General features: G+C 49.3%; 1 protein-coding gene across 5 annotated transcripts in view; it reads right to left on the bottom strand.

The window, feature by feature from the left end:
- Positions 1 to 25,806, bottom strand: part of NR1H3 (nuclear receptor subfamily 1 group H member 3) — a 79,770-nt gene that overhangs the window by 38,071 nt on the left and 15,893 nt on the right. Inside the window, exons 1-2 of one of the 5 annotated variants that reach the window (XM_075927664.1) lie at positions 1,631 to 2,045; positions 512 to 631 (exon numbers count right to left, since the gene is read on the bottom strand). The exons of 3 other annotated variants lie outside the window; for them this stretch is intronic. The gene's annotated coding sequence lies outside the window, so the exon portion shown is untranslated. Of the gene's footprint in view, positions 1 to 511; positions 632 to 1,630; positions 2,046 to 25,806 lie in introns of those variants that run through there. One more of the 5 variants, XM_025190880.2, reaches the window with a different exon arrangement.

The raw sequence follows: 25,806 nt of genomic DNA, 5'->3' as shown, positions 1-25,806 counted from the left end.
AGATAGTTACAGCTGGCTTGAAAACCACTCCGAGGTCTCGGTTACAGTGAACAGAAGTAAGGTTGCCAAGTGTCCGGTTTTGAACTGGACAGTCCAGTATTTGAGCTTTCTGTTCTGGAAACAAATTGAGAAAATATAAATGTCTGGTATTTTCTAAATAAGATGTAATGTAGATTGTGATGCAACGTCAAGTGTGTCCGGTATTTCTGTTAAAATCCTCTGGCAACCCTAAACAGAAGTCCTCTGTCGATGGGATCTGTAGATGAACAAATCCCACACCCACTGTTTGTTCGCAGTTTCACATCAGCTTCACGTTGGCACAGCTCAGAGCAGCATGTCCAGGCATGTTTGGGCATGACAGGCAGAGAGCTGAGTATAGTTGCCCTGAGGTAGATTCTGCTGAGCATACCTTTGCTCATGAAATAACAATTATGCGGAAGCCTTCCCCAAAGCACTGTTTTCCTTTTACCTTTATGAATGCAGTAGCAGCTTAAGGCTAATGGTGTTTTACCTGTATGCAAACTGCAGTATCTGTGTACTGGGGGGGAGGGAGTGAGGAACTGGTCAGCAGAGCCTACGGTTGCCAGGTGTCCGGTTTTGAACCGGACAGTCCAGGATTTAAGCTTTCTGTCTGAGAAACAAATTGAGAAAATACCAGACATATAAATGTCTGGTATTTTCTAATTAAGTTTTATTATTATCATGAGAATCAGTACGTAGTTGCGTACTGTCTGACTGGTACACATGCTCACACTGCGTGAGCATGTCTACCAGTCAGGCAGTACACAACTACACAGTAGAAAGGAGTGCCGCTCCCCCAGACCCACCCTGCTTCCCGCCAGCTGGTTACCCCCCCCTCCTCCCCTGATCTCCCCTGGCCAGCCCCGCCCCCTGACCCTCTCCCAGCCAGCCCTGCTTCCCACCAGCCGGTTCCTCTCCGCTCTTCCCCCCCAGGCAGTCCCGCTCTCCCCTACCTCCTCCCGGCCAGCTGTTCCCCCCCCCCCACACACACATTTTTTTTTAATCTCCCTTGTCCAGCCCTGCTCCCCCAACCTCTTCCTAGCCAGCCTCGCATCTCTCCTGGCCGCCCCCCTGCCCCTCATCTGAGATAAAGCGTGTCCGGTATTTTTTTGAAATCATCTGGTAACCCTAGCAGGGCCTCCTAAGAGGAGTGGATCATCAGTGATGACAAGATGGAAAGTCTATACAATGAGTAATAACTGATTTTCATTTTCAATTTTTAAAGTATCTTTTCTAATTCCTTTCTCACATTAAGATGGAATCTCTGTATGCTCACCATGAATATAAATCATCGTTTTCATGTTATAAAACCAGATCAAGTGTCCCCATTCCATGCACTAACACTAACAATAAGTCAAAGACAAAGAGGTAGTGACTCACTTTCCACCTTAGCACAGGGCTAGGCAAATCCTACTGAAAGCTGTACTTCTACTCACTCTACAAGTGGCCAGGTGTCACAGGAAGCAATATAAAGCTTTAGGGTTACATGTTCAAAGGGTTGAGGTTTTACCTCCCTTTTGTATCAACAATTGGGTAGTTAAAAAGTACAAGTGCCCAGATTTGCACCTAAAATTCAATTACAGATGTAAAAATGTGATACTAATTGTACCTGCAAAAGGAAAACTTTATCTTCCCGATACAGCCTGCTGTGCTGCTCCATCTGTTGGTCCCAGCAAACCAGAGCTGGCAAAAAACGATAAGACAGGGCAACCCCCCACTTCCAAATGCAGCAAATGAAACAGAGAACTCCACTGATTGCAGCTTCCAATGAGGAAGTCATCTAGGTGAAAGGCTGGGGGAAGCAGTTCTTCCACTGTTCTCATGACTGATATTCATGTGTCAGATCAAGGCGCCAAGCACTTCCGAGATATGCTGGAACCAGCTTCTGCCCCCACCCCTCCTGGAGACAGCAGAACAATTCAGAGACTGAATGTCTCAAATTCAGCACTTTGGTAACCCTTGTGTTTCAAACTGCAGGCAAAGTACCCATAAAACACCATGATACAAACCACAGCATTCCGTCTTGTGCCCTGAAGTGAGTGCTCCCACCCTCTTACCCACAGAGCCCATGCAGCCAGCGTTCCCACTCCCACGGCCATGGTTCTAATCCTGTCCCACACAGAAGTCTCTATAGCAGCAGTTCCCAACCACCGATTTGCAGACTGGCAGCAGGCCACGAATCCCTGCCTTCCGGGCATACTGCCCACTGGTGTTCCCCACACAGCAGCAGGGTGAGTGGCCCAGCAGGCAACCGTGTGTGCTGAGGCTGGAGCCAGGGCCACAGTGAGGTTGTACCTACTGGGGGCAGGCTCACCTTGGCCCTGGTTGTACCTACTGGGGCAGGCTCTGGAGGCTGCTACATGACCTGGCTGGCAGGGCCACGTAATGGGCAGCTGCACTGCTCGGCTGGGGCAAAGCTTGGCATGGAACCAGCTGCCATGGTGCTCAGCAGGGGCCCAGCTACTGTGAGCACTACAGCAGCCAAGCTCCACATAGTGCTTGGCCCCAGCTGACCACTGCAGCTGCACTCAGCAGGGGCCCAGCTACCGCAGCACTCAACTGGGGTCAAGCACCACACAGAGCCCAGCTGCCACGGCACACTATGGGCTGCCTGCAGCCCTCCCACCGTGCAGGGAAACACTCTGCTCAGCTGGCAGCTAGGAGGCAGCAGCACGGCTAGGTGAGGCGGGTAGGGCAGACATGGAGGACTCTTGGGACTGGGCTAGTGCGGGGGGGGCTCTGGGGATATGGGGCTCTAAGAGGCATGGTGCTGTCACGGAAGGGCACAGTGACATCCAGGATGGGAAGCTGGTACTGGGACTAGTAGTGAGGACTGGGGGGCAGAGCTGGCACAGGGGAAAGGGCCAACATTGGGGACTGGGGCTGGCACGGGAGACCTGGGGGGGATTGGGTGCAGTGGGGCTCTGGAAACAGAAGGCTGGCATTGAGGCATTTGGGTTGGGGGGTCGGCACTAGGAAACTCTGAGGGCAAGAGGCTGGAACTGGGGTGGGGGTTGGGTGCAGGGGATTCTGGGGTCAATGGCTGGTGCTGGGGGGTAGTGGTGGGATGAGGGGCTCTAGGGGTTGGGGTTGGCACTGCGAGCCGGGGCTTTTTATACCACGGACCGGCAAATCCAGTCACAAACTTTTGGCATACTGGTAACATTTTATTTGCATATTTGAATGTTCATTATTTGCATAATGAATATGCAAATATTTGACTAAAATGATACAGGTCCACCAAAAGTCTGTGAATGGGTTTGCCAGTCCTCAGTATAAAAAAAGTTGGGAACCACTGCTCTATAGAGCCACAGTTCTTATCCATTCCTCCACAGGCACTAACCTCACTGCCTGAGCTCCTACCCCATCCTACAAGCAACAGTTCCATTCCAGTTCCCAAAAGAACTTCCCCTCCATTCATTCCAGAAATCTTCCATCTGATCAGTGACCAACAGTCCCAGCTGCCTGGAATTCTCTTCCCTAGCCACAAAAGTTACAAGTAAAGGAAATTACTTTGGGCAGAGTTCAGTTTGTGCACAATAAACCAAGTAGCGTGAAAGTAGTCACAATGACTTTTCCCCTGCTAAGTATGACTGTCTCTCTCACTCACTCTCAGTCCCACCAAGCCCCTTGCCCTTCCTGGAGGGACCAATGCATTCTGTGAGAAGCCCTGAGTCTCAGGAGCCACAAAAACTTCCTCAGAAACTACATATTAGCTTTGTACAGATAGTCCCTGTTCCAGGCTTGTGTGCCCCTAAACAGAGCCTGGTGTCGTAGATGGCACAAGGAATGAGAGACAAGAGTCAGTAAGAATTGGAGGAGCCTCTTTCTTCCCCGAAGCAAATTCTTAAAGGAAGTGCTGAGGCCTTTTAGGAAGCTTGTGAAAATCTGTGGGGTGGTACATAACACGGATGCTGGCTAGAACACTATGTCACTGCAGCACTGGCCAGCCACTTGCTGAAAGAACGTGTGACAGAGGGACAGCGCCTGTATGGCATGTATGTGCATCCATCGATATGTCTGCAAATATAATTGTGTCTACATACCCCTGACTGTATTAGGAGGGTTATTCCTGCATGCACTTTTCTGTGTGCATGAACACTCTCTGCTCAAAAAACTGTACTTGTGTGCACATCCTCATGTATATGTGCTCACAAGTGCACTTCTCGCCATGTGTCAGTGGAATTGTGCCTTTGTGTATATGTATCCCACACAACTAGGCTATGTCTACACTGGCAGGTTGTTGCGCTAGAAGTATGCAAATGAGGCTAAGCGTGGAATATTGCCGAGCCTCATTTGCATACCTAATGAGCCGCCACTTTTGCAGAAGAGGCTCTTGCGCTAGAACAAGCTGTCTACACTGCCCCCTCTTGCACAAGAAAAACCCTCTTGCGCAATGCCGCTACGCTGATTATTTTCAGGAACGATGGCGTTGCGCAAGAGGGTTTTTCTTGCACAAGAAGGGGCAGTGTAGACAGCTCCTTCTGGCACAAGAGCCTCTTCCGCAAAATGGCGGCTCATTAGGTATGCAAATGAGGCTCGGCAATATTCCACGCTTAGCCTCATTTGCATACTTCTAGCGCAACAACCTGCCAGTGTAGACATAGCCCTAGCGTGGTTTACTGACCAATGCAATGGCACCTAGACTACAGCAACAGCGAAGATCAAGAGACCTGTACAGCACAAGACTGAGAGCCAGCTGGCTTATAGCTCAGAGGGCAGAGGCTCCTATACTCAACTCCAGAGGTCCCAGGTTCAAATCTGCCTGGTAGTGGTTACAAGTAGGGGCTCGTCCAGTATCTGAACTGGGTCTCTGAAGCTCAGGATGTGCTTCCTCACTGAGGGAAAGTATGTAACCCATACCCTTAGTGTGGTTCACTGACCAATACAGTGGCACCTAGACCACAGCAACAATTAAGATCAAGAGATGTCAGTCTACAGCATGGGCTGGGAGCCAGCTGGCTTTTAGCTGAGAGGGTGGAGGCTCCTCTACTCAGCTCCAGAGGTCCCAGGTTCAAATCCACCTGGAGGCAATTACATATACTCCTGTGTACCAGCGCTGGAGTCTTTGAGAATATAACTAAGTGAACAAGCGCATTTGACAGGGAGTCCTAACTTTCATATGTAGACACTTAAGGCATGTGCCCATATATTGTACTTAGGCTCCTAAATTTGTTCAAACTTGTAAAATTCACGTTTGGGCATCTAAGAACAAATTTGATCCTCATTCTGAAAGCTGGGACCACAGTATCCTACAAAAAAGTTTTCTGAAATCTTAATTGACAATGGTTCATTTCTGACCCTGGCATGTTCATAGAAAACTAGTTACAGGTCTGAATGACTGAAATAAAAAACAAAGCATTGGCTTGGGTTATGCATCTAGTAGGGTCCCACAAAATAACTGTTATACCCTAAGTATGAGCTTGCCATATGATAGGACAGCATAAAAACATACACAGGCAGACCCATTCTCTCCCATCAGAGGAGTGGATGGGGCCCAGTGTCCTGGTGCTCTAATGAGCATCTTCTCTTTTATACTATCTAGCAGATTTTCACCAACTTCCTGAAAGACATTAGTACTTCCTCTGAGCTTGTCTCTGGAAGCAAGGGGTTCTTTCCAGTTCTCACTGGCTCACTTGTTTCTCCTGTGCTCTACAGAACCCTTTTTGCAGGCTTTGCTGATGAAACCAATGTACAGATGGTCTGATTTAATATCATCAGCAAGTATCAGTTAAGAAGGTAGATACTTCTTGTTAATGACAGGCATAGATCATACTAAACTGGAAGGAGTTGCTAACACCCTTTCAGGAAAAAGAAATAATCCAAAGGGACCTAGAGAAATTAGACACACAGGGAAAAAAAATAGAGTCAAGAAAATAAGGTGAGATTCAGCATGGGGAAACAGAGCTTCAATTAATTCAATTATGGGAAAAATAATTCAATTATGAACTGTATAAACATTCAGAGAGCAGGGAGATAGTCCCTGTCAGTATAGTTCTGGGGAAACTGAGATCAGCTCTAGGTTCAGGTCTAAGTTTCTGGAACAGAGAATAGAATCTCCCCATATAGCTTTTGGGAGACCCCATCTGAAATAATATAGTAGTTTTGACCTCTCAGTACCAGAAAGATGTCCACAAAATGAAAGGAGTACAGAAAAAAGCAACAGAAGGAAGAGACTGAAGCAATTAAGTACATTCAGCTTGTCTAATGAAAGACTGGAATGGCAGGGAGACATAACAGTATCTGAGAAGTGTTAAGTACCAAGGAAAGGAGGACTTAATTTGTGTGAGAGAGAGATTGAGTTAGATGAAACTAGGAAGCGCGGGGGGGGGATTTTAATGGTTAGATCTACTAGACTGTGGAAGAAAGGAAAGTGGGAAAGCACCATTCCAGTATTTAGAACACTGAAAAGCAATCTTGCCAATGTCCTGGAATTTTCCCTCTAGGGAGTAATCCTAAGAGACAAGACATGTGAAATAGCTGTACAAATGGGACTCATTCTTGCCTTTAATGTTGATGATGCAAATAATTGCCCACAGCTTCCCAACAGCCTGGTACAGATGAAACCTCTCCCTTGCCTCTATCAATTGCAGTAGCCTCTTCTAAGCAAAGCAAGGGAAGAATGAGACTGTCAAGGGAGAGTCAGGTTATTCCTCTGAACTTCCTCGAACCGTTCTGACCACTGAATGTTGCCCCAACTGAAGAGAAGCCCCGAGATATTTACCAATACCTGTCTACTGAGTTGGTTTGCATGAGAAGCCCCCAGAATGTTTCTTATATGATAAAGGAGCAATGGGAAGAGGCTTCAAACCAGATTAATTTTATCCCAGGCAGGAAGAAATACAGAACTGAAGTAACAGACATGGAATTCGCAAAAGCGACGAGGAGTCCTGTGGCACCTTATAGACTAACAGATTTACTGGAGCATAAGCTTTCGTGGGCAAAGACCCATTTTGTCAGATGGATCTGATGAAGGGGGTCTTTGCCCACGAAAGCTATGCTCCAATAAATCTGTTAGGCTGTGTCTAGACTTGCCACTTTTTCCGGAAAATCAGCCACTTTTCCGGAAAAACTTGCCAGCTGTCTACACTGGCTGCTTGAATTTCCGCAAAAGCACTTACTTCCTACTGTAAGAAATCAGTGCTTCTTGCGGAAATACTATTCTGCTCCCGTTCAGGCAAAAGTCCCTTTTGCGCAAAGCTTTTGTGCAAAATGGCCAGTGTAGACAGCTCAGATTTGTTTTCCGCAAAAAAGCCCTTATCCTGAAAATGGCGATCGGGGCTTTTTTGTGGAAAAGCGCGTCTAGATTGGCACGGACGCTTTTCCGCAAAAAGTGCTTTTGCGGAAAAACGTCCGTGCCAATCTAGATGCTCTGTTCTGAAAATGCTTTTAACAGAAAACTTTTCCATTAAAAGCATTTCCGGAAAGTCACGCCAATCTAGACGCAGCTTTAGTTTATAAGGTGCCACAGGCCTCCTCGTCACTTTTGCAAATTCAGACTAACATGGCTACCCCTCTAATAATTGACAGACATGGAATTGTCTCTTTGTTATGTTTGCACAGGCCTAGCACAATAGGGCCTGTCCCCCTAGATACTACCACAATGCAAATAATAAATATAGTAATCCAGGCCAAGCCAGGATCAGACCCTGGGGACTTTTCTCCACTCCACTTCAGTATACAGGCACACTTCTGGCAGCTCTTGCCCTTCTATCCCTACAGATGTCCCACTGACCATAATATCTCACATTATCCTACATCCTTTGGTGAACCCGGGATTGTTCCCTTCCTGGAGAGCTCATGGGCATCTTTGTGCTAAGAATGCTCATTCCCAAACCCCAAAACAGACTGGGTTCAAATATGGCCAATTCCAATCTCACAACAGGGTCCACAAAGTTCTCAGAGAAAAAAATGAAGCCACCCCAGTATCTGCCCTGAAAGCAGCAAACAATTATCCAGCTCACCTAGCTGTTCCTGCAGCAAAGCCTCCCTTTCTGCCTGTTTCTCTCGTTTCTTTTTTCCTTCAGTGCCAATGGCTGAGAGTTTGCCTTTGCCCTGATCTCCCTCCCATCCAGGATCTGGGAGGCCTGAAGGCCCCACAAGAGCACAAACAGTGACAGAGTAAGCAAGCACTAGTACTTTGAGGCCAGTGAATTCTCAGAACGGGCTGTGCTTCTCTGCTCCCTCCCTCCCTCTGGGTTGCCGGATGCCCTTGGTCCTGTAACTGAGAGAAGAAGAAAGGATAAGGGGTTACTCAAGTTCATTCACACTGTACACAGGACTCCCTTTGGCAACTTTTCCTGTTTGCCTGTAAACGCCAGCTCTCCTGAATGAGTAAGTGATGACGAGAAAGGTTGATTTGTTCCCTATGGCTCAGAGTTGGGGATGAGTTAGAGAATAGTGTCAGGATTTCATAAAGTTATGTTTACTGGTCTGGAGTTTCCCATGGTGTCATCTGCCGAAATTCTGCTAGACTTTGGCAGAGAGCTCAATCCAGGTGTGGACAATGGCTGCCTCAGGGCTTGTCTATATGAACATTTAGACCACAGCAACCTGTGGTATCAAATCAATCCTGCAATGGCTTGCCATGCACTGACTGTCCCTTTGGATCCTGCTGACAGGCATTAACAGCTCCTTGGTGTGCTATGATCTATCCTAACTTTGAAACAGGACTAGATCAATGTGCACTGAGGAACTGTTAGGGTGCATCAGAAGAGTCCACACAAACAAAGAGCATGCAGCAGGTTAGTGCAAGGTAGAGTCACACTTTTCATCTGCAAAGCCCTTTGGAAACAAGCAAATGAACCACCTTTAAAAAAAATAAATAAACCACCCTGGAAGATAGGGGGGACCACTGTCATGATCCTTGCCAGTCAAAGGCCTTCTGCAGCCCAGAACTACACAAGAAGAGAAAAGGGAAGAAGAATTACAATGAAAAAATGAAGCTAACATCTTCCGGATTCCCCAGAATGCCCCAGCACAACTCCTTGGTCTGAAACTCTACTTGTCACTAATTCCTCTGGGAAAGAAGATGGCCTAACCTATCACCAGCGTTTAACAAATGATAGAAAGTACACAGGAAAGTTATCCCAGGGAAGCAGAGACCCAGGGAGGGCAAATGAATTGCCCAAAGTTATCTGGTGAGTCAGCAGCTGAGCCAGCACTAGAACTCAGGACTTCTTGCTTCCTACTCCCAAGCCTCAATCTCTATGGGTATGGCTAGACTACATGGCTCTGTTGACAGAGCCATATAAACTAGTTTACCCAACACAGGCAAAGAAGCGGGGATTTAAATAATCCCTGCTTCATCAAAATAAACATGGCCACCGCGCTGTGCCGACAATCAGTTGATCCGGCACAGTGTGGCAGTCTAGACGCAGATCCGTCAGCTAGGGAAGCCTTTGCTGACTGATCCTGTAAACCTCGTTTCACGAGGCATAAGGGATTGGTCAGCAAAGGCTTCCCCAGCTGACAGAGCCGCGCCTAGACTGCCACGCTGTGCCGGATCTGCTGATCGTCGGCACAGCGCGGCGGCCATGTTTATTTTAATGAAGCAGGGATTATTTAAATCTCCGCTTCTTTGCCTATGCCGGGTTAACTAGTTTACATGGCTCCGTCAACGGAGCCATGTAGTCTAGACATACCCTATAAAGCAGGTATGTTGCCTCTCTAATTTCTACAAAATTGGGCAACTACTTGTGCCCCAGCAGCAAGGTGTAAGAGGAAAACAAAAAGGAGAGAGATACGGGGAGTAGGAGAGGAATGATAGTAACACTTACTGTACAGCAACATACTTGGGTTTTTTTAAATCATCTTCCATCCTTTCTACTGTCTGTTTCACCAACTTGTTGCATCCTGCCATAACCTATATTGTATGCTCTTTGGAGTATTGACTTTTTTACGAAGTGCCTGTATAGGCCCTGACTGATTTTTATTCCAATATAAATAAATGATAATAAAGGAGGAGAAAGATTTGGTATCGGGCTGAGAAACAGACAGGAAAATCATGAAGATTCCAAAGACCAGCAGGGAAATATTTTTACTCCCATTAATAGCAATAACACCCATCTGCATTAGAGATGTAATGGTGTAGTCCCGTGTTCCTCAAACTGTGGGTCCTGACCCCCCGGGGGGTCATGAGCAACTTGGAGGGGGTCGCAAGCAACTTAGAGGGGGGTCGCAGTATCACAAAGTTTGAGAACCTCTGGTGTAGTCGATTAACCAATAAGCAAAAGCTTACAGGTTAATGCTATAGACTACATGCATTTCTCCCCCTCACATACACCCTCCCACCAGTAAATGTTTTAGCAGGCTGGCAGACAGCTCAGCTCCGTTCTGGCTCGCGCTGGGTCTGGGAGCTCACAACCACCCCTGAACAGGGCTGCTAGCCAGTCTGCGAGGGGAGCTGTCTTTTAAAACTGGCTCCTCTCATGGACCAGTTCCCACCTGGCACTCAATGCTGCTGCCTCGAATACAGAGGCTGCAGTGCAGAGTAGCAGGGGGCTCCTTGGGAGTAGGGCTGGAGCTCACTGGCTGCTGCCCCCCCGCTGGGGACTACAGAATAGTCAAGTAACCAATAAGAATTCATGAGGTTAATCGACTATTCAATTAACCAATATTTAACATCCCTAGTCTACATACAGTGGCCAGGCATAATGATACCATATTAACATGGCCTATGTAAAAAACATAAATTAGATAGATATTGGGATTGGAGCCTTAATTCACTAGATAGTCACTTCAAAAGAAATGAGTCATCTACTGCAGATCTCCATCCAGTCCCCGTATGTCCAAACAAACAAATATTTTGGCAGTGTTTACTGTTTTGATACTTAAGATAATGGAAAAGTAGGGTCAAAGCTGAGGTGCAGCAGTAGAGCTGGACTGGGGAACCCAGAAATGAATTATCAAGCAGTACCGCAAAGTATTTAGGGGTACTGACAGAGCTGTAAAAATACAAGGGAAAAGTACTGGAATAGAGGAAGGGGTTCACTGCAAGTCAGGAGCAAGGACTTTAGGAGCTCTGTGTGAAGGAAGCCTGCAAAATATTTGGCCATATTTTGCCTGGTTCTAGTCAGCACAACCAGCTAAATTCTGCTATATGAGCCAAATTCAACTAAACACTGCAGAAGAAACTCCCTGTATTGCAACAGCTTGTAAGGAAACTGAAAATCTTCTTTAAAGCTGCAACATGAAAAATAATGGGCGGGGTAGGTTAAAAGGTCTGTGCAACTGAGAGAGGATTTGTGTGACAGTAAAAGAGCGTGTGAGAGGGCGTATAACAGTCTGTGCAACATAGTGCATGTGTAGATCTAATTCCCTCTGAGGCTTTAGTCCAAATGTGGGGTTGAACTTTCTGCAGACTTTGTCCTGCCAAGTCATGTCCCTTCTCACAGCATCTGACATCACCACAAATGCTCAGATGGAAAACAGTCCTGGAGTCAGGCACAGTCTGATGGTTCTGGGCTAGCCAGTGAAACGGCTGCATGCAGGGCACACCCACCAGATATGAAGCAAGAGCCTCCCATTCCAACAGGAGATCTTCAAATACTTAGGAGGTTTAGGTGCCCCCAAAGGCCCCATCCCTAACACAGTATGGGCCATTACATATTGATCCTTCTGGAATTCCAGCAGAAAATTAGCTCCAATATCACATTTACACATCAGCAGACAATCTGATCTGAGGATCAAATACATGGAGAACAACTATATCATGGGATCAAAGCAACAGGGAAATTCACTGTATTCAGGTACATATTTTTTCTTTTATTAATAAGGTCCACAGATCCATGGGGAGGGGGGGGTTCTTAAGCCTGCTTGCAGCTGGGAAGCAGAACCAGACCTGTCAGTCATAGGCAGCTGAGGAATGCCCCACTGCCTGAACTTCCTTTCAGTTGAGACAACTTCCACAGCCACAATAATTCAGTTCTGTTTTCCTACATTACAAATTGTGCTAAACATATTTTGAAGAAAAAACTAGTTTCCCCAAATTAAATAAATTTTAATCTTCAAATACCAATTTTGTGGATAATCCTTTTATTCAGAGTGGATTTATGTGTGAAATGTATTACTTGAAGAATGGAAATTTGCAGGTAAACACAAATACATTTTCCTATTGTTCATCCCACTAAGTCCACCCAGCAGTATGCCTCCAGAGTAGGAAGCAAGATCATCCTTTAAATATAGACATCTAAAATATATTATCCTCTATTCTTCTCTGGGCACTAAATTGTTGCGAAGACCAGCTGAAAATTAACAGAAGTTAAAGTCCAAATCTCCAATACACAGATTTTGGAGAATACAGGCAGTCCCCAGGTTATGTACAAGATAGGGACTATAGGTTTGTTCTTAAGTTGAATTTGTATGTAAGTCGGAACTGGCTCCAGATTCAGCTGCTGCTGAAACTGATCAGCGGCTGACTACAGGAAGCCCTAGGCAGAGTTGCTCTGCCCCAGGCTTCCTGGAATCAGCCGCTGATCAGTTTCAACAGCGGCTGAATCTGGACTCCTGGGACAGAACAGCTGGGGCACTGCCGGGTAGGTCCCCACGGGACCAACCCGGCAGCACCCCAGCTGCTCTACCCCAGGCGTCCCGCAACAAAAGCTTGGTCTGCTGGGGGGAGGGCGCACTGGCTGCGCCCCCACCCACACCCCCAGCAGACCAGGGAGACCCGAGCAAAGCCACGGAGGCACACAGGTCCCGCCGCCTGTGCGGCTTTGCTCCGGGGCAAAGGAGCAAAGCCGCACGGGCAGCGGGGTCCCACCGCCTGTGCGGCTTTGCTCGGGTCTCCCTGCTGTGCTGGGGGGGACTTCACCCCCCAGCACAGCAGGGAGACAGGAGCAAAGCTGCAGAGGCGGGGGACCCCGCCGCCTGTGCGGCTTTGCTCCGGGGCAAAGGAGCAAAGCCGCACGGGCAGCGGGGTCTCGCCGCCTGTGCGGCTTTGCTCAGGTCTCCCTGCTGTGCTGGGGAGTCCCCCCCAGCACACCAGGGAGACCCGGAGCAGCTTTTCTCGCCCCGGAGGACGCCGTGGCGGGACCGCTGCACTCTGGGCGGTCCCGCCGCCCGCGAGCTCCGAGGCGAGAAAAGCCCCGTTCGTAAGTGCGGATCCGACATAAGTCGGATCCGCGTAAGTCGGGGACTGCCTGTATATGCCTTGACAACCATCAAGCTACCTAGCAATTCTCATTACAGTTGACATGACTTCTCTGACCTGAGAGTACCACTGTTCCTAAAGACTTGAATTCTACTTTGAAATGAATGCTGTAACAATTGTAAAGGCTACATGTTTGAATAAAGGTGCAATACTGGCTCGCATCAGAGAAAGCTCCCTACTTCTGAAACTCTTCTGTTTGGCAATAATAGCTATTAAAAAATCTATTTAATATATAGGAATGGGATTCCATTGGAGTAGGACCACAAGGCCCAGAATGAGGTTCCAGGGTCAGGCTCTATAATCTTGTGGGACTGACATTACTGTATTTATTCTAAGGAATCATTTAATATCAAGGTTTGTACAAAATTTCCCTTTGTTGACCGTCCTGAGAACATTATAGTTTAGAGACTTGATCATTTGTTTGGGTACTCGCATACACCAAGAATTAGGGTTGCCAGGTGTCTGGTATTCAACAGGACAGTCCGGTTTTGGGGCCCCCTGTCTGGTAAAAAAAATCAGAAAATACCAGACATGTGCAATGTCCAATATTTTCTGGTTTTCCGGCTGGGTGCCCAACAGAAGTCTGGCGGGGGCAGGGCGAGTGGCTGGGCGGCGGGGCACAATCGGCGCTGGGAGCCTCTGGTTGCATCTGATGTAGAAGTGATGCCTTGGGGACAAGGAGAAGCCCTGTCGGTGCTCCTGAGCACTGTTCAAGTGCGTTGTGGAGCCGTAGCCAGACTTGCTTGTGATTCGCCAGGACTGTGCGCAGGATGGGCAGCGCCCTGGAATCTGCATGTGCCCGGGTCAGTCCCACTCCCTGTCAGACAATTCTCTCCCCTCCCCATCTCTCCCTCCCCCCACCTCCCCAGCCAGCCCTGCTCCCCCTGACCCTCCCGGCAAGCCCTGCTTCCTTCCAGCTGGTTCTCCTCCCAATCTCCCCCATACAGTCCTGCTGCCCCCGACCCTCCCCCGACCAGCCCTGCTTCCCGCCGGCTGCCCCCCCGATCTCCCTCACTGCCCCTGACTCCCCCCGCACCAGTCCTGCTTCCTGTCTCCCCCACCCTCACCTCCTCCCGGTCAACTCTGCTCCCTCCCCACTATCAAGTGTGTCCGGTATTTTTTATGAAGCTACCTGGTAACCCTAACCAACATTACAACTATTCTGGAGGAAATTCAAGGTTATGCTTCACTTACTTAATGTGTTAGTAAAACCACACATTTTACTTCAACCACTATACTAAATTCTAGTTGTTTATGTTTTTCTGGACCTCATGGGAGTAATAATTTCATATAAATATCCATTTTGAACCTATGGTAATGGTTGAAGGATTGTTTTTTGCAATTGCAGATCCTTTCTGAGAGGAGGAGACATCAGAACAAGGCCGGATTAAGTTATTCGTAGGCCCTAGGCACTCTCATAATTGTAGGCCCTTAAATTAGACTATATAGAAATATATAAGGGAGAAATGCCCTATCACCAATACACCTAATATCACCCACTTTAATTTTCACTCTTGAAAGTGGCACCCCCTGTGAGAAATTCATGGCACGTCATTCTAAAACAACAGCTATTTTGTTGCATGCTACATTTATACTTAGGATTCACCCGATAGTTAAAAAAAACCACAGAGCAATCTATTGTGCCACAGAGCTGATAACTTGGCAACATTATGTCTCAAGATTGTTCAATGTCATTTATATTGGCTGATCCTGGCCATACATTTCTGCCAGAAACAGTGTTTAGTAGTAGCCTAGGGTTTCTGAAACACAACTGTGAAATGGAAACATTGTAGTAATAAGCAGTGTTCCCGCTACCATTTTCCATCCTTGGGTAGATTGAATTTTCTTATGTGCACCACCAGCACAAACAAACAAAAAACTAGATATAAATATAGATATATTTTAAACAGCTTGTAGGTAGGGAAGCCATACATTTTAAAACGTGGGATAATTAACAAGAAGCAATGCTTATGTTGTTTAATATAAAATAAAAAGAAAATTAACTCTACCCTGGGACTACATGTATTTTATCATTCTTTCTAACAACTCAGGCTGTTATCCAGACATAGCTCAGCTTTAAGATGCTAAAGTAATCTATAATTCAACTGGAAACAGTCATGCTCTCCTTGCAAATATTTACTTACACTGGAAAGAAAAGAAAAAGTCATGCACTCACGCTGATATATTTTCTCTGTGATGTCAACTCTTAATTTGATTAATAATGCACAAACATAGAACAGTAAAAATAAGTAATAAAGCAACACAGAAAACAAATAAAACCACAGATGTGAAAAATAGGAAGGGAAGTAAAACATCAGGGCTATGGCTACACTGTAGCCTTCTTGAGGAAAAGCTTATGCCCGCGTTTCTCCCTGGGGGGTTGTGCACAACTTACAGGGGGGTCACGGTATCACAAAGTTTGAAAACCCCTGGTTCATGCAAATGAAGCGTGGCGTGGAATATCACCGCATTTTATTTGCATAATTAAGGAGGCTCTCTTTTTGCGCAAGAGGCTTTTGCACAAAAAGGAGCCATCTACACGGCTCCTTTTTGTGCCAAAACCCCCTCTTGCACAAAAGCTGTTTTTCCGCATAAAGGAAGAACAGCTCTTGTGCAAAAACGGAGCCTCATTAATTATGCAAATGAGGCATGGCGATATTCCACACTTTCCCTCATTTGCATATTTTTTGTGCAAAACAGGGGCAGTGTAGACATAGCCCAGGTGATTGGTGATGGGTATTTTAAATGAATGTTTAGGATCACTATGCCAGTGAAACAGAAACCTGTAAACACAGATAAAAGTTGTGAACGTTTCAAACTTTCACATAGTGTGCATCACCAACGCAAAGAGTAGAAGGTCCAGAGCAGCACTTTAACATATGGCTTCAGAGTTTGTAGGCAGATCCAGTTTTAAAAAGCTTGCAAATATAGTCTTCATCCTGCAACACATCTAGTATACCCACTGACTCATAAGAGACAGAACTATACCATATAGAAAAGATCTGGCCTTAATGCCCCTCCCTAAACAAATTCTAAAATTGAATGGAAATCACCTGTCTGGAATCCAACTCTAATTGAAAGCCAAACAAATAAACAAGTTCCATGGAAAACTTCTTCTAGTTTTAACAATTTACCATTTGTATTACCATTTGTATTTAACAAATGTATTAATTAGTAACATAGGTTATTTAAAAAAAAATAAAGATCAGAGTCTTCAGATGTCTACAACACCCCCAAAAAATCAGTTAAAATAATTGGTATATACGGTTGTGACAATTTTCTTCTACTATTTGATCTGAGGAAATGGGTCTGGCCCACGAAAGCTCATCACCTAATAAACCATCTTGTTAGTCTTTAAAGTGCTACTTAGTCCTGTTTTTTGTTAAAATAATCCTTTTCTTTCCATAACTTAATCCATTAACACCTATGTAAACTTTCTTTGAAATGCAATGATGCAAATGTCATGAGCTAGGCCTATCCACATAATCCTTATCTAAAAAAGCAACCTAACTGCTTTACAACAGAAAAATGCCAATACAAATAAAGTCAGATCCTGCGTTAAGATCTGGTCATGCAGAATCTCTCCACCTTCTTTATTTGTCTTCTCTGGATCTGTCTCCTAAACAAATTAATTTTTAACTCGGGCTAACATCTCTAGGCAGATTGCTTCCTGTTAACAAACTCAATGCTAGGTCTGGGCTGCAAGCGTCTTTCAAAAGAAGATTTTTTTCAGAAGAGATCTTCCGAAAAAACTTCTTTCGGAATAGAACGTCCACACACAAAAGTGCATCGGAAAAACCAATCTGCTTTTTCGAAAGAGAGCGCCCAGACTGATTGGATGCTTTCTCACATAAGAGGCCACCTGGAACCACTTCAGCCAGGACTTTGGGTCAGCAGTTGCTTCGGAGTGCTGGTGCCAGAGCTTTGCAGACATGTGCTTAAAGGGACTCTCCTGGACAGCTGTTTCTCTGCTTCTGCTGCATGCTTGCCTACCTCTTCGAGGAACAGCAAAGCTCTCTCAGCGCGTGCTGTGGTTGTCCCATTTTTTTGGACACGGCAGCTTTTCTTTTTGTGCCATGTAGCCAGAGCTGTACCTGGGCATGTGATGGCTCCACATGGCCATTTTGCAGTTTCTGCAGCATTTTGTGCCAGCTGCCTTCCTGGTCCCGACCCCAAGCTCATTCTTGGGACCCTCTTCTTGGGTACAGGAGCTACACTCTGGCAACCACACCCCACAGTGGAGAGGTGTTTTTGGAGGCTCGACACCAGTTCGGACTGGTGGAACTGTCTGGACATGGAGTGGTGGGACGACCAGAAGTGGCTCCAAAACTTCCACATGCGAAAGGCCACCTTTTTGGAGCAATGTACCTTGCTCGCCCCTGCCCTACGGAGACGCAACACCCACCTGTGGCCTGCCATCCCCCTGGAGAACCGGGTCACAATCGCCTTCTGGAAGCTTGTCACCCCAGACAGCTACCAGTCGATGGGCAACCAGTTTGGTGTGGGGAAGTCCTCTATAAGGGCCCTCCTCATGGAGGTAAGGCACTCTGTGACTGCAGTCCCTGGAGGGGGAGGGGAGTCCTGGAAAAGGGGGACCCTCGGGAAAGGGGGATGAAGACTGCGGGGAGTAGAGTGGGGATAGCCCTGTACCCGGGAGGTTGTGCCGTCCCACCCTCACACAGGCCTGCTGCTAGGGGGGTGGCCTCATAGGTGGTGGGTCCTGGGGTGTTTGGAGGCCGGGGGAAGGGGCACTTCCCAAGGGCTCAGGCACTCCCTCTCATTCTCTGTTTTGTGTATTTATTTGTCTCCTTCTGCAGGTTGAAAGAGCCATCAACTCAATCCTGCTGCAGAGGGTCATCCTCCTGGGAGAGCTGGACCCGATCGTGGCCAGATTTGCTGCCCTGGGGTTCCTGAACTGCACTAGAGCCATAGATTGGACCCACATACTGATCCGCATACCTGAGCCACATATAGGCAGTCCCCGACTTACGCGGATCCGACTTATGTCGGATCCGCACTTACGAACGGGGCTCTCTCACCCCGGAAGTCGGGGTGAGAAAGCCCCGTTCGTAAGCTGCTCCGGTGCCCCTGGTCTGCTGGAGACCGTCTCCAGCAGACCAGGGGCACCGGGCGGGTTCCCGCGCTTCTGAGGCTTTGCCAGAGCAAAGCCTCAGAGGCACGGGGAACCGCCGCTGCTGCCGCTTCAATCCGGGTACCTGTGGTCTGCTGGGGACAGTCCCCAGCAGACCACAGGCACCCGGATTGAAGCGGCAGCAGCGGCGGTTCCCCGCGCCTCTGAGGCTTTGCTCTGGCTAAGCCTCAGAGGCGTGGGACCCCCCCGCGGCTGCGGCTTCAGTCCGGGAGCCTGTGGTCTGCTGGGGACCGTCCCCAGCAGACCACAGGCTCCCGGACTGAAGCCGCAGCCGCGGCGGGATCCCTCGCCTCTGAGGCTTTGCCAGAGCAAAGCCTCAGAGGCGCGGCACCCCGCTGCCGCTGCGGCTCTGCTCCCCGTGTCCCTGGTCTGCTGGGGGGGGGGAGCGCAGCTAGTGTGCTCCCCCCCCCAGCAGACCAGGCTTTTGTTTTGGACTCTGGGGCAGAGCAGCTGGGGCACTGCCGATTGGTCCTGCAGCGCCCGCTCTGGGCACTACTGGACCAACCCGGCAGCACCCCAGCTGCTCTGCCCCAGGTCCTGATTCAGCCGCTGCTGGTCAGTTTCAGCAGCGGCTGAATCAGGACACCTGGGGCAGAGCAGATGGGGTGCTGCCGGGTTGGTCCAGTAGTGCTGAGGAGCAGCACTACTGGAGCAACCCAGCAGCACCCCAGCTGCTCTGCCCCAGGCATCCCCAAGTCAGCTTCTGCTGAAACTGACCAGCGCTGACTACAGGAAGCCCCAGGCAGAGTTGCTCTGCCCCGGGCTTCCTGGAATCAGCTGCTGATCAGTTTCAGCAGCAGCTGACTTGGGGACGCCTGGGGTTCTTAAGTTGATTCTGTATGTAAGTCAGAACTGGTGGTCAGTTTCAGCAGTGTCTGAATCTGGACGCCAGTTCCGACTTACATACAGATTCAACTTAAGAACAAACCTACAGTCCCTATCTTGTACGTAACCCGGGGACTGCCTGTACTGATCCGCGTACCAACCAGACCAGCATATTAATAGGAAGGGCTACTTCTCCATGGTGCTGCAGGCCCTGGTCGACCACAGTGGATGCTTCATGGACATTTTTGTCAGGTGGTCAGGTAGGGCACACGCTGACCGTGTCTTTCGGAACTCTAGCCTGTATGAGAAGCTGGAGGCAGGCACATTCTTCTCCTGCCGTAAACTAGCAATTGGGGACGTGCAGATGCCATTGTGCATTGTGGGCAACGCAACCTACCCCCTCAAGCCGTGGCTCATAAATCCTTATACCGGGCACCTGGACCCCAGCAGGGACCAATTTAGTGCTCGCCTGAACCAGGCCAGGATCAAGGTTGAGTGTGCCTTAGGCCGCCTCAAGGCACAGTTCAGGTGCCTGCTGATCCGCCTCGAAGTGGGAGAGCACAACATCCCCATGGTGGTCGCGGAATGCTGTGTCCTCCACAAAATTGTGGAGAGGAAGGGGGAGGCCTTCCTCCCGGAGTGGAAGGCAGACGCCAGCCAAAAGAGATGACCCTTTGAGTAGCCGCAGACAGCTGCCATTCACCAGGCCCATCAAGCTAGGGTGCACATCTGGCAGGCCCTGAGGGAGAGGTTCTCTGAAGGACCCCAGTAACTCTCCCCGGGGCCTCCCCAACAGGGGCCTCTGGCTTGCTGCCCTATCCCTTTCCCACCACAACCCCTCCCTTCACCTCTTCCCTGACCTCTCAATAAAAACACCTGTTTGGTTTCCAACAAAACAAAGTCTGAATTGATCTTTCATTAAAAAAAGCTGGGGGGGGGGGGGGGTAGGTTTCATAACTTGGAGGGGGAGGAGGGCGCATAACGTGAAAGGGGAGGGGGGGTTCATAACCTGGAGGGAGAGGGGGGCTCGGAGTGGCATGGGGGGTTGGCTAGATGTCCCACCTCGGGTGCGGGGACCTCGTTGGAGTTGGGTGGGTTTGGGGACCACAGGGTGTTGGGCGGGGGGGGGGGCTGGAGCAGGGTCAGGGATGACAGGGGGGCAGGAGGAGGGAGAATAGACATTACGTGATGAGGGGGCATAGGCACTGCTTCAGGAAGGAGCATCACTTGAGGAGGGAGTATAGGCATGCAGGCAGAGGGGAAATGGGCATAGCGGGGGGGGCAGGAGGGTGGTAGGCAGGAGTAGCAAAAGCAGGCGGGTGTGCCATCTTGTCACGCGTGATGGCACACATGCTATTGCACCACTGCATGAGCTGGTCCTAGGCATGGTTCCTCCACTCAGCATCCTTGTGGATCTTCTGCGCCAGGATCTGCTGCATGTTGCGCAGGATGCTGACATGCTGGTGCAGGAGGTCCCCCAGGGTCTGGTAGCTGGCTCAGGTGGCATGGCTCGTCCTTCAGTCCCAACTGGTCCGGCTGTGGAGAACACAAAGAGGGAGAGGTGGTCAGTCATCTATGCCAGTGGTCCCCAACACAGTGCCCGCGGGTGCCGTGGTGCCCACAGGGGCATTTGTATGCACCCACCAAGTGCTCAGGGCTGGCCCCATCCTGGGCGCGTGCGCGGTGTCAGCCCCAGGCGCGCTGCGCGAATGTGGCACCAGACCCGGGCACATGGGGAGCGCCAGCCCCGGGCACGTGGCTATGGGGGGCGCTGGCCCGGGGCGAATTGGCCTCCCTGCCCCCGAGCGCGTATCTATGGGGGGTGCCGGCTCTGGGAGCATGGCTATGGGGGGGTGCCGGCCCGGGGCGCGCAGCTCTGGAGGGCGCCAGCCCCAGGCTTGCAGCGAATGGGTGGCCCCGCCCATGGCCACGAGGCGCATAGGGTTGCTGGCCCCAGGCACGTGGCTCATGGGGGTGTGGCGTAGGCATGGCCCTGCCCCCGGGGTGCAAGTGTCCCTGCCCTCTGGTGCCGTGGCGCCCAGAAGCTCCAAATGGTTGGGGACCACTGATCTATGCAGACACTGTCCCTGAGCAATGACCAACAGTCCTCAGGCCACAGTAGGAGGATGTCCCGGGAGCAAGGCCATGTGCGGCCTGCATAGCAGGCCCTGTCTCACAGGGGCCCCGAGGTGCCAGGGGGACCATGCTGCCTGCTTCCCACCCACTTCCTGGCCCATGGACAAGCAGGCAAGGGAAGTGTCTAGCCACAGTGGGATCCCCTCATGGGCGGCAGAGGAGTCGGGAGCAACCTGGCCCTCCCTGGTATCTGCACACACACCTGTAGCTAGCAGCGCTGTCCGTGGGAGCAGGTGGTGCCTTGCACATGCAGGCATGTGCTGTGTGAAGCATTCCTTGGAGTGTCTGGGATTGTGCCTGCATCCTTGTGGCTAGCCTGCTTCTAACCGTGGCAGGTGCTGGGAGGGCACCAGACATGTTCGTGGCCTCCCCTGAGCCTGACAGCAGGATCCCACCTGAGCTCAGGGGCTGCCTGCTGAGTCTGCGTGGCGCACACTAACACCACAGATGGTTCCATGTGCATGGACTGCAGCACAATGTCCAGCCCAAGCGACACTCGCCCCCTGTGCATCCGCCTCCCCCACCCTGTGTGTGACAAACTGAGAGCACTCACCTGAAGATCCCTCCCTGGCATCAGACAAGGCCTGGGAGACATCCTGGCTGACAGGCACCGGCTCCAGGGACAGGGTGACGGTGTCCATCTCCTTCTCCTACTGGCCCCGGCCCTCCTCTTTCTCCTCCATGACCTCCGGCTGGGTGACGATGGGGATCTTGAGGCCAGAGTCCACCACGATGGGTGGGGAAATGGATTTGTCAAAGTAAAGGCAGGTGTGGGGTCCTGTCCCTGAGCACAAACTGTGCTCTCTATCCCTAACGTATCCCTGATGAAGCTCTTTGACCTTACTCTGGACCTGTTCTAAGGTCCAGGGTGGGTGTTCACACTCTGCCGGGGACTCGGCCATGCGCTCAAAGATGTCCACGTTGCGGCAATCCTGTAATGTCTCCTCCTCACCTCACAGCTCAAGAAGGTACAGGATCTCCACTCCAGACCAGAAGGTGCCTGCCCCTTTGTCCCCCTGGGTGGATCCTGGGATCCTTGGGGCTGCTCCCTGGAAGGGCCAGGGGAGACTCAGGGGGGCTTATGGCTGTGCCATCAGAGAGCAGGCCTGTGGCAGGGAAAGCCACGCGATCAGGGTGCTGCTCCAAGGCCGGCTTCCTGCCACAAGGCTTGTCCAGGGTGCCTGCAGCTTTAAGAGGTGCCAGGAGACAGGAACTATAGAGTTACGATTACTTTGGATGAAGTGTCGAGGCCTCTTCTTTCGAAAGAAAACCCTTCTCCCCGTCCACACATGCCTTTTTCCAAAAGAGCTCTTTCAGAAAAGGCATTCTTCCTTGTAGAAAGAGAAGTACTGCTGTCGGAAAAACCCGTTCTTTCGATTTACTTGTGAAAGAACGTGACTGCAGTGTGGACTTAATTTTTGTCAGAAAAACTACCGTTTTTCCAACAAAACTCTGTAGTGTAGACATACCCAACATGGCCAAAAGCAAGCTCTTTATCTTTCCCTCCTGGTACTAGTGAAAAATATTCTGGCCTAGAACTGCTGAGGAGTCACTGTTTTGTTTGCACTCTACAAGTCTAATAGTGGGTACTACCTTATTCTTTCCCCCATCATATTTTCCTGGCATATTTAAGATCTTGTAATTATGTCACCAATCAGTTGGTAATTAATACCAACCCCTCCTCACTCCAGCCTCAACAAGAAAAGGGAAGATATATTTGACTAAGCTCCCTCTGATGCACTGATGAGACAATGAAGTTTCCACAGCAGCATCCCCATCTCTCACACAGCCACATGCCCCCATACCCTGGCATATCAGCATACTACCACCACCCCATGCAGCCTGCTTCCCACCCCTCCCCCAGCCCAGGAGAGGGTCCTATGTCTCTCCCTTGCACCAGCATTTGCAGCCCAGACAGAAGTGAGTCAGGACACCCAACAAACTCCCCCTACCTCACCACACAAATGCCAGCACCCACCCACATCCTCTTTCCCCCACTTACCTCCCCACGCGGTCTGTTCTGCACCCTCCTCCCCTCCTAGTTCAGCAGGCTGGAGAGTGCTGGGTTTCTCACATGAAACTACAACCAAATCCAGCTGCTGTAATCCTCTCCTCTCCCGGCCCAGACAGGACACCGGAAACAACCCCCCCAAGCCACTGATTGCCCCCTCCCTACCAGCTGAAAGAGGCAAACTCCATCTCCAGCATGGAACTGTTGTTGCTGTGGGAGAAATACCCCTTCCACAGTAACCCAGTTCTCCATGAAGCAATCCCTGAGCTCCTGGGCATGGTTCATTAAGCAGCTGTGAGGCCATGCTGCTGCCTAGCTTACAGGGAATCCCTATGAATTGTGTGTATTAATTGGATGTTATACCTGTATATTGTTTGTTGACTAAAGATTTAATACACTTGCATTTAACTGCTCTTCAATATTTGCACATGTATTTAAAAAAAATAGCGAATTATTAAGTGTGATTTAGCAGTTTTATTTTTTTATTTTTTAGTCAATGATGAATTTTTCATAGGCCCTAAAAGTTTTTCATAGGCTTTAGGCACTGTGCCTATTGTGCCTAATGGATAATCTGGCCTTGCATCAGAAGCTAAGTGTTTCCTCAAATTGAAAGTTTAGCATCAATCAGGGATCTAAATCAAGATAAGCTCCTTGAGAGTCTTGTAGATTGCAAGCAGCTACTGATCTCACATCAGTACTCTGGGTTTGTTGTTGCAGGTAGGGTTGGGCATTTCACAGGTTCAAAAATAACTGATTATTTTACTTGTCAAATATTGGTCAAAGATTGCTAAATAATGTCAAAAATGGCCAAATATTTTAAAGCACTAAATTATTGAATGATAAAAATAAAAACAAGTAAGATTTTATTGTCTCCAATAGACCTAGCCTTAGATACTTATGCTTAATTACAAAAAAGTTACATACCTGAGTTATTTTAATTCAGAAAAATGTAAAAACAATCTCAGAATCACAGAAATGTAAGTCTAGAAAGGACCTCAAAAGATCATTTAGGCTAGCCCCCAGCACCAAGACAGGAGCAAGTTTCTAGACCAGCGTTTCCCAAACTATGGGCTGCGGCCCGATACAGGGCTGCAGGAAAAAAATACCGGGCCTCAGCATGGTTGCTGGGGTGTTCCAGGCTCCCGGAGTGCCCATTTGGCTCTGGGTCCGACAAGCCCTTGGCCGGCCTGGGCATAACCTGCAGCCCAATGTTCCGGCTCCCGGCAGAGGCATAGCTTGGGGGGGGGGGGGTAAGAAGGAGGGGAGAGCCGGCCACCGGAAGCAGCACTGGACATGGGAATTGGGGCAGACTTTGGAGATTTGAGGTGGGGGGTAGCTGGCGGAAGCAGAGCTGTGGAGAAGCGGGCTGGCCAGGAGATCGGGAGGAGGAGTAAGGGAGAAGCGGCTGCCAGAAGCAAAGCTTGCCTGGGGCATCGGAGCTGGCCAGGAGAGATTGGGGGGGGCGGCGGAAGCAGGGCTGCCGGGGGGAATGAGGTTGGGGGTAGGGAGCTGGCCGGGGAAGATGTGGGGGGGAGAGGGGAGAAAAGCGGCAGCCAGAAGTAGGGCTGGACACGGGCAGCCAGACTGGCCAAGGGAGATTGGGAGGAGAAGTGGGGGAGAACTGGCTGTCCGGGAGGGGGTTTGGGGAAGTGGGGCTGGCCAGTGGCGCAACGGGGCGAGCGGGTGGGGGGGGACGACTGGGACTAACCCGCCATATGTAGATCTCAAGGCGCTGCCCCCTCCCGCAAAGCACAAGTGAGTCCGGCCTGGGGATTCTATTGTGCCCCGTCCCCCCCTCCCCTCGAGTAGTTGCGAACTGGCTCGCTGGTAGACACACTTGTGCAGCCTGAGCACATTTAGCAGCCAGGCAGTTCAAAACTACAAACTGATACATCTAGTAAAAATAAAACGTACTTAATGAGAAAATACCAGACATGTTATATGTCTGGTATTTACTCAGTTTGTTTTTTATGTTTATATTTTTGGGCTGCAAAAAACAGTACTGAAAAAAAAAAAAAAGGGTTCCAACTAAAGTAAAAAGTTTGGGAAACCCTGGTCTAACCAGCTTTCTGTCTGTCTTATACTCCATTTATCCAATCCATATTCTTTAACTTGATGGCAAGAATATTGTGGGTGACCATATCAAAAGCTTTGCTAAAGCTGGCACTGGGGGCTTTGGAAGGACCAGAAACAACTTATTTGAATATTCATCATTTGATTAACAAATATGCAAATTAATGTTACCAGTCCTCCAAAAGTTCATGAATGGATTTACTGGTCCCTTTGTCAAAAAGTTTGGGAACCCCTGTACTAGACAATCCCTAGCAGCTGTTTGTCCAACCAGTTCTTAAATACTTCCAACGTCAGGATTCCACAACCTTCTCTGGAAGCCAATTCCAGAACTTTACTATTCTCCTCATAATTAAAATGTTTTTTCTACTATCTAACAAATTTCCCTTCCTGAAGGTTAAGCCCATTCATTACTTCTAGTCCCATCTGTGACACTGG

This window comes from Pelodiscus sinensis, chromosome 4 (genome assembly GCF_049634645.1).
Source record: "Pelodiscus sinensis isolate JC-2024 chromosome 4, ASM4963464v1, whole genome shotgun sequence".
Classification (NCBI taxonomy): Eukaryota; Metazoa; Chordata; order Testudines; family Trionychidae; genus Pelodiscus; species Pelodiscus sinensis.
The sequence above is the reverse complement of the archived record's forward strand: the minus strand, read 5'-3'. Positions and strand labels throughout refer to the sequence as shown.